The sequence below is a fragment of the Otolemur garnettii genome, unplaced genomic scaffold (genome assembly GCF_000181295.1).
Source record: "Otolemur garnettii isolate 467f Iridium unplaced genomic scaffold, OtoGar3 scaffold00180, whole genome shotgun sequence".
Classification (NCBI taxonomy): Eukaryota; Metazoa; Chordata; class Mammalia; order Primates; family Galagidae; genus Otolemur; species Otolemur garnettii.
In genome coordinates, this window is record NW_003852575.1 from 2,981,709 (window position 1) to 2,991,175 (window position 9,467).

At 49.3% G+C, this 9,467-nt stretch overlaps 1 protein-coding gene across 1 annotated transcript in view; it reads left to right on the top strand.

The window, feature by feature from the left end:
* Positions 1–1,807: 1,807 nt before the first annotated feature.
* Positions 1,808–9,467, top strand: part of CLDN14 (claudin 14) — a 17,690-nt gene continuing 10,030 nt past the window's right edge. The window contains exon 1 of the mRNA XM_012811948.2: positions 1,808–2,527. The gene's annotated coding sequence lies outside the window, so the exon portion shown is untranslated. The remainder of the gene's footprint in view (positions 2,528–9,467) is intronic.

Below are 9,467 nucleotides of genomic sequence, written 5' to 3' on the forward strand. Positions count from 1 at the left end.
TCAGGAAGCTGAGGCAGCAGGGTCACTTGAGCCTGGGAGCTGGAGGTTGTTGTGAGCTATAATGACACCTCTGCATCTAGCCCGTGTAACATAGCAAGACTATCTAAAAAATGGGAAAAAAAAACAACATACCTCTTGAGAGAGACATAGCTATTATGAGTCATTTACAGAATTTAAAATTAGATGGTAGGTGGGAGGAGCCAGGAGGAGGGCCTGATTGAGAGAACACCACCCACTTGCAGAGAGGTTTGGGCTGGAGCCCCAGACTAGCCTTCCTGCACCCCTAATTTTCCCTGGCTCGGCCACTTGTGTGCCTGTGACTGCCCCACTCTGAGAGGCAGGGGTAAAATCTCTCTCTCACCAAGTGCCCCGACGTTCACACACACTGGGGCTCAATAACCATTTGATGAATGAAAAACAAATCAATACTTTCATATTTAGATTTCCATTATGTAACATCCCTGTGACTTTGCCCTCTGGCCCAGGAAAAGCTGTTTCCTCCATACGGATCCAGGGTCAGGGCCAGGGAGATTTCAGACTTCAGCCCAGAACAGGAATGAATGTTCCAAAGAAAATCAAGGCTAATAAAGGTTTAATGAAATGTCTACAAAACATAACATTATGCCCATTTCACTCACTGTTAAAACTGCCATAATGTTTTAAAAACAATTTGGAGTTTACATTTTCCTTTTTGCAGGATTTCCCAATAATCCACTAGTGCCAAGGAATCAAAGCCAGTTGTGAGCTTTGTAGTACTTGTAGCCAAATCATCCCAAAGGCAAAATTATTTTTAAAACTTTTTTTTCCAAAAACGATTCTGGTATAGAATTATAAATAACACAAGTGTGTTTTATTGTGTATGCCAATATCCCTAGCATATCCCAATATTCCTAAAATACCATTGCTCAGCAAAGGCAATTATTCTATCCCCAGGTCAGTTCATTCCTTTAACCATTTCATTTCAGCTGTGTAAAGTCTTTCTTTCTTTTTTTTTCTTCTTTTTAATAAAGACAAGTTAAAAATCAGCTCCTTAAAAAGAAAGAAAGAAAGAAAGAAATCAGCTCTGTAGATTCTTTAGGTGAGTTAGAGGGTGTTGTCAGGTAAAATTCTATTGTGGTTTTAAGTCTCCTGGCAGAGATCATGAACAGTATACTCAGAGGTGGGGAACCTCTCAGTATAAGAGGACTCAGACCTCTGAATGATCCTGAACCAAAGATGTTTTCGCTTGACCGTGACTTCTGGAGAAGAGACAAGAAAAGCCATGTAGATGTGGCTGTAGGTAAACCCTCCCTCGATACTGTTTAGCAGATGCTCTCAACTCCTGCTCTACACACCTGGCACTGCCACCAAATGCCCCCCCTTTCTGTCCATCACCATCCCAATGCCAAGGACACTGGGCCAGGTGTCTTGGTCCACACCACAATTCCTCTGCTGTATCTTTTTGCCCGGCAGATTGATGTGCACCAGGGAAGACACCCCAAAGCCCAAGGCCCCAAGCAGCTGTGATGTGAGCAATTAGGAAGGGCTGGGAATGTATGTCGCGAGCTCACTTCTGCATTCCAGGATCGCCATTCCAAGAGCAGCCTGAAGGGGCTGTCACACCCCTGGGTGCTATCCTCACCTCCAGCAGACCCCTCCTCAGCCCTCCCACAAAAGCCCCTTCCTCCATCAGCACCAGCTTCTCATCTTGCTGTGTCTCTTCTCTCCAACTTGTAGCAGATTGTCCTTGTTCCCCATGGTGACCCTCGACCTACTCAGCTCCACATTCCATCAGCAGACATCTTCCAGCCACCCACCACTGCAGTGGTAGCAAAAAAAAAAAAAAAAAATCCATTCATCAGAGCTCACTGGTGGGTGTGCATCTGGGGCCAGACACTGAGTTGCTCAATATGACAAAAGTCCAAAGTGCTGTGAGGACAACCACCAGGTGAACGACTCAGAGGAGGATGTACTTGCAGTGGCCAAGTGGTCAGGGCATAGAAGAGAATGAGCCAGGGGTTTTTAACAATCTACAGGGACTGGGCAGTTCACCAGGGAGCTGTGAACAAGGACACAGAGAAGTGAGTGGGAACAGCAGGCCTGGGCCCGCACTGTCCCACTGTGCCCAGCCTTCAGCGCCAGGCCAGCTGGGCAAGGCTTGCCCTGCCAGCCACCGAGAGTCACCGGAGGGCATTGCAGAGAGATAAGCACGTGCAGACGCACCATGTAGTCTTTCCCAGAAGTGCAGACATGACATTTCCGGTTGGTCTTGAATGTCTACCTCTGCCAAGCCGCCTCTTCTCCTACACGAGCAAATGAACCTTCCATCCGAATGGCCCGTGTGAAGAGCACTGTAATTGTCTAGACAATTTCCTCTCACCCCCTCTCAGCTTGAAGCTTCCAGTCGGTAGAAGAGGGAAGACAGGAGAGCAACAGTGTCTCTGCGGGGTCCCCTGGGCACATGTGAGTTGGTGCCCAGCCAGGCTCCAGAGCCGCCCAGACTAGCAAGGGACCTGACCACGCAGATGGGACTGGAGGTGTTCTGCACGTGAGTTTGGGGCAAAGTTATGGATGTGGGGGCAGGGGTTGGAGCTGACCGTCATTTATCTTGAAGCTGTAAAACCCAAGCAGGTCAGGGGTGTGGACAGCCAACAAATGGAGCATTCTGCAGGCAAGGGGGTCACTGTGGCCCCTGCAGGTTGTGGCAGCTGCAGGCTGGTGCTGGGCAGCCCCAGGGGACCCTCAGCAGCCGGTGTAAGGCAGCCAGGCTCCTAGTGAGGCAGGAAGGGCAGGAGTCCGGTCCCCAAGTGTTTGGGCAGAACTCCATCACTTGCTGGGCCTCATTTTGGAAGCGAGGACTGAATGCTGAGTTTTCGAGACTGCGTGTGGTTTGGAGAGCCCGTCCTCAGTGGCCACTTCTGTCTGTGGTCACTCTCACTTTTCCTACAAAGTGGTCCAGGCAGAGTGTTCAGAGTTTCCAGACTTGGGAGGCCCCCTGGCCCTGCACTCAACACACATACATCAGCCTGGGCAAGGGGAGGAAAGTCACAGATCTTTCTTAACAAGGGTGGAAAATGGTACGGAGGAGGGGAAAGCCCTGTGTTAACCCTCTGACTGCCTAAGCCTCACAGCCCAACAGCAGGAGGGCCCCTGCCTGGTGGAAGGGCCCCAGGTAGAGTAGAAAGAGAAGCTGGATTAGTGCCCCGAGAGGGTCCCGAAACCCTGGAGCCACTCAGGGCACTGGCTTTCAGCTGTACATTTCCACCAAAAGATTTAATTCCTGCATTTCTCAAAGCCAACAATCTCGTAATCGCTGGGTTCCTTTTGAAGTCTTGGGAAACCAGAGGCCTCCCAGCATGGGCCTGGGTCTGACGGCAAACCATGGGGCAGGCTGGGTGCAGCAGCCCAGTTTCTGTCTCTGGGTCGGTTCCCCAGCGTCTGGATGCACCTACCTGGCAGGGCGATGAAGTTCAGTAACACTCACCTTGCATTTGCCAGTGTCCTTCCCTGAGGGCCTGTAGGTCTTTACATCTAGTATCTTAACATCTTCCAGATGGCTCTGGAAAGGATCTGAGTCATGCCAGGCTGAGCAGTTTATCCACAGTTAGTCAGACTTGAAGCCAGCGCCAGCCTCCATCCTTATCTGGCTCTATCTGATTTGTAAATCTCTTAGGCTGACTGTGCTTTTTTTCCCCAACTGTACAATGGGCTCAGTGCTTAAGGCAGCTGTGGAGATATCTATACAAAGGGACAAACACAGATTCTTCAGTGCTATAAAAAATCACTCATAAATATTTCTTCTGTTTTCAAGTTTTTTAGATAAATATTAATATAATTGACTATGTCCATTTATGTTTTTTAAAAAGTCATTTTTTGGCAAGGTGAGGTGGTTTACATCTGTAATCCCAACATTTTGGGAGGCTCCGGCAAGAGGATTGCTTGAGTCCAGGAATTTGAGACCAGCCTGGACAACATAGCAAGACTCTATCTCTAAAAAACAATTTTTTCATTATCCAAGTGTGGTGACAGGCACCTGTAGTCCCAGCTACTCAGGAGGCTGAGGCAGGAGGATCCCTTGAGCCAGGAGTTTGAAGCTGCAACGAGCTGTAATGATTCCAGTGCACTTCAGCCTGGGTGACAGAGCAAGACCCTGTCTCTTAAAAAAAAAGAAACATCAGAAAATATCTTTCATTACTCAGAATAAGAAGTCTAAAAGTCTGTTTTTAAGGCTTATACCAATGTCTTTTGAAAATGTACATGGTCGACCTTGCCAGTTCAGGAGTGATTCTTGACCCTGTCAAACTGGAATGTTCCTCCTCCCAGCTGATCACCTTATCCCTCCCGGTGTTTGCAGGAGGAGCAGCTGCCTGACCCTGGGCTTTTCGCTGGGCCACCAACAGTAACGTCACACAGGGCATTTTCCACTGTGGGCCATTTGCTGAGAGGGCCCGGGGTGTGGGTTGAGAGCGCCTCCTCACCTCTCCCTGCTGAGTAACTCTGCACAAACAAAGTGGGTCACCCACTCACCTTATCTACTTCATTCTTGGAGGAGTTCAGGGGGGACCAGCCAAGGTCAGGGAGGCTTTGAGCTGAGTCTCTCCGGCAAAGAAGCAAGCCCCCCAGAGGCAGCTGCTTGCTTCTAGACTTGGAGTGCACCCGCCCGCCCACAGCTTCCCTGGACAAGCAAGAAATGAAAACCCAGTGGCTGTCTGTTTCCACTGGCAGCCACCCCTGGGCACAGGAGACCAGCAAGAGCTTTGTCTCTGAAAGGCTCTTCCTTGGCAGATGGTCACAGAGGCTTCTGGGCTACACTTAAATGAAGAAAAAATAAACATAGAACACCGTAGTTTTTTATTCTACACAATACTGTTCTTTCAGCAGCCAAGCTAGATGTACTCACTGGTTTAAGGGGGTACAATCCTGATGCCCAGTTCCTGGGTATGGCCCAACAGGCAGGGTGGCTTTACCCAGGCCTTGCACTCAGAAGGGCTCTGCCCTTGGTTTACTGCACTGTGGCCACCACCTTAAGTTCTGCATAATTTTTGACCAAGGGGCCCTGCATTTTCATTTTGTGCTGGGTTCTGCCTCTGAGAGCAGGCAAAGGTAACCTGCAGTGCCCAGCACTCTCCAGAGAGCCGCACGGCCTGGGCCTTTGCTCTTAGGAGTACTTCTGCAATCTGAAATCTCATGCCTGACGCAATTAATTCTAAACTTTTCTTTCTCTGGAGAGAGTCTCATTCTGTCTTGTCCCAGGCTAGAGTGCAATGGCATCATCGTAGCTCAGAGCAACCTCAAACTCCTCCTGATCATCCTGCCTCAGTGTCCCAATTCATTTTTCCTACTTTAAGTAGAGACAAGGTCTTGCTCTTGCTTAGGCTGGTTTCAAACTCCGGAGCTCAGGGGATCCTCCCACCTTGGCCTCCCAAAATGTTAGGATTACAAGCATGAGCCACAGTGCCCAGCCAATTCTAAGCTTCTTAAACATTTAAAAAGTATATACATCAAAGCATCACCAGCTTCCCCTGATGACTGATCCAGTCATATTCTTAGTACTTTTGAGTATCATTCTTTGGAGACAGAGCCAGGAGGAGTATTTTTTTCAGGGGTCATCTGTGATAATATAAATAAATGCCTGTGGGGTAACTTCTGCATCTGGGTTAATTAACACATGAGGGAGGCTGAGTGGCCAAGAGCGGGTGGGGACCCAGGAAAAGGAGCTGGTGGTAAGAAAGAACAGGCTTCCATGGGCACTGGGAGGGCAGGAACAGGATGGTCAGTTGGGGGTGCAGACTCAGGGAAAGGGAGGCACAGGGTCAAGACCGCAGGCAGAGGGAATGTGAGAGCATGGCGTGGGTAGATCAGACAGTATTCAGGGGACAGGCAGGACAAAAATATCCCCATCTCAGAAGAGCCCAGAGAAGAGTCTGCACACAGCCAGCAGGTAGGCCTGATAGGACCTTTAAAAGCCACATCAGTTAAGACTGTCATTCTCATCTGCATATCCAAATCATCCAGTGGGAGAGGGGCTCCAAAGTTCCCACATGGGGACCCCTCCTCAATCAGTGAATCAGACTCGCTGGGGGTGGCCAGGACACCAGGACATCCCCCCAAGGGATGCTCGGGAAAGTGGAAAGCCAGTGATTCAGGTTACTTTTCCAGAAATACACAAGGGGTGAGGGGGGAGGGTGTTGTGGAAGGATAAAAGCAGGGCAGAGCAGCCCCAGGCTGGGCAGGGCGCTTCCCACCGTGGGAGGGGTGGGCAGAAGAGAACAGGGGAAAAGTGAAGAAACTGAACTGCAGCTTATGGCCTCTGCCCAGGTACCACATCTGAGTTTTGCACGTATGAGCCTGAGTTTTGCACGTATGAGCCTGAGTTTTGCACATATGAGCCTGAGTTTTGCACGTATGAGCCTTCCTTTGCTTGGCGCCGGCACCATCTCACCACCCCCAGTACCATCTAAAATCCCGTCCTCACAGTGGAAAGCTACTGTTCTTCACGAGGGTGCCCAGCAGCTGGAAAGTGGGATGGTGTGTGGAGACAGCCATTGAAGTCTAGTTCCAGGGACAAGATGTGTTCCACGTGGGGGTCCTGTGGGCAGAGGCATAAAGGCAGAACGAAGATGGAGGCCGGGGGTCAGGACCACTGTTCCCTCATCACCAAGAAAAGGCTGATGAGCGTGATACAATCTGTTTCTTTCTCTAGCCCTACTTCCCTGTCCCTCACTTCCACAGGCAAAAATTCAATTGATAATCAAGGAAATGTCACTTCTCCCTCCACGGGTGAAACAGCTGGCTGGCGAGTTGTCCTGAGCACTTCCTGGTGGATCCGTACCCCACACCTCTCCTCCGGGCCTTTCTTCCACCCTCCTGCGTCCTGCCCACTGCAGGCTCCCTCTGCACTTGCCATCAGCGTCCCAACCGCCCCTTCTCTTGTCTTGCAGCTCTCTCCTCCTGGAGGGGCCCAGTGTCTTGGCTTCCTGGAACCTGCCACCCGCTGATCCCCCCACCTGAACACCATCCTCGCCCACTTTGTGTCCTCCTTTCCCCTTCCCAGCTTTGCACTGACTCTTTTGCACACATTCTCACCTCCCAACCCCCTCTGCTTTTGTTTTCCTTTAGAACCTCCCCCCCCTTCATTGAGTCTAGTCTAGCCCTCTGTCCACTGGAGACCCACACCAAGCAGCCACCCATGCTGGAGAGGGCTGTAGGGCCAGGTGGTCTCCTGGAACCAGCAGGACCACTCGCCCACACGGCACTGGGTACTGACCAGCCCTGGTCCCCTGGTCCTAGTTCAGTCCTGCCCTCAAACCTCCAGCACTTCCTCCTCATCTTCCTTCTCAAGACATTCATCTTGCTTCCTATGTCCCTGAGAAAATGAGAGCAGTTGAAACGTCTGCTAGCACTCGCATCCCCCGGACCCCCTGCATCCACCTGCCTCCCGTCCTGCAATGAGCTGTGTGCCCTCCAGTCTGCACCGGTCTCTCCATGTGAGCACCAGGGCCCCTGCTGCCCTACTCGGGGATGTGTCTTCAAAACTGTCAATGTTTCCCTTCTCTCCAGGTCATTTCCAAAGACATACAAACATGCTTCAATTTCATCTTCAAAATAGCAACAAAGCAAAACTCACCCCACTGACCATGGGTCCCAACTATTTCGGATTCATTTTTTGTTATTGATGTTGTTTGGGGGGTTGTTTGCTTTGCCTTGGATCCCTTAGGCAATCTGGTGACTTCTACGGATCTTTTCTCAGCACAATACTTTTAAATGTATAAAATATTACACAAGATTATAAAGTAAGCCCATTTTACTGAGATACAGTTACCAAAGTAGTTAAAAGCAATTCTGTCCATAGTAATGTGAGGGCTTCCATATTAATGCATTCTCTCACAAGGTCCTGCATTGTCTTATAACCTCCATTTGGAATAGAGATAATGGTAAATGATCTTTCCAGGTGTCTGCAGCACCTGTAATGTAATGGAAACTGTTGGTGATTTCTATTGTTGATTTAGTCAGGAGCATGGGCAGCAATCAGATTGCTAGAGATGACTGCCTCTAATCATGGTGAAGGAAAATGCTACTTGTCAGTGAAATAAAAGATGTTACTTTTGTCCCTATCAGAGCTGACAGATACCCTGAATTCTATAGCCCTGGACCCTGCCCTACAGCTGTTGCCTCATGTCCTGGTTCCCTCTGATGGTCTCTTCAAAGAGTTCCCTGGGCTCATTCTCCCCCTTTCCTCTGTCCCTCTTCTCTCTCAAGCCTGCTCCAATCACTCCATCAAGTCTCCAGTTTCCTTCAGTTGCTAAATCCAGTGATCATTTCTCATTGCTCTGATAACATGATTTATCTGAAGACCTGTCCTCTCAACATAGAGCCCCATCCTCACCCACCTGTCTCTGTGTTGATTCCTGACTCCTGGTCACTCCTTAAAACTCTTAGCTGCCTCTTCTTTGGGCCTCATCTATGGTTCTGGAGGGCTCCTAGATTGGCCCTTGGGCCCCTGTCCATACTCATTTCCTGGGGGCCTCTATCAGTCTCTCAACTTCCAACCCCCCACCTCCATGCTGTGGAGTCCCAGATGGATACCTCAGTCCACTCCCCTCCCCAAACTCTGCACTTACATATCCAACTATGTCATACTCAGCTGGTTATGAACAGAACCCTCAACCCAACACACCCAGACAAGCTCCTGTTTTCTGCCCTGCATCCTCTGTGTTCATTGCAGTTCCTCAGAGAAGCATAACTAATAAGCTGTGCATTCAGAGAAAAAGAGATTGTGATAAGGAGTCCACTCACATGAGTAGGGAGATTGGCAGTCCAAAATCTACAGGGTGGGCCAGCGGGCTGGAGACCAAGGAGGTTCCAGTTGTAAGGCAGTCTGCTGTAGAACCAACTGGGAAGGGCTTATGTTGCAAATAAAGCCCAAAGACAGTGGCTGGAGAAGCCTTTCTTGCTCAAGGGAGAATGAATGTTATGGACTGAATGTTTGTATCCTCCCAAAATTCACACGTTAAAGCCCTAACCTCAATAAGATGATATCTGGAGATGACGACTTTGGGTGATAATTAGGGTTCAAAGAGGTCATGATGGTGAGGCCTTAATGATGGAATTAGTGGCCTTAGAAGAAGAAAGGAGAAAGATTTCTCTCTGTGTGACACAAAGAAGAGGTCGTATGAATCCTTACTAGGAACTAGACCAACCAAAACTTTGATCTTGGATGTTCCAGCCTCCAGAATTGTAAGAAAATAAATTTCTGTAGCATAAGCCATCAGGTTTATGGTAAAAGACTAAACCTTTTTATTCTCTTCAGGCCTTCAACTCAGTGGGTAAGGCCCATCTACAGGGAGGGCCATCTGCTTTACTCAAAGTCCACTGATTTAAATATTAATCTTTTTTTTTTTTTATACAGAGCCTCAAGCTATCCCCCTGGGTAGAATGCTGTGGCATCACAGCTCACAGCAACCTCCAACTCCTCTTGCCTCAGCCTC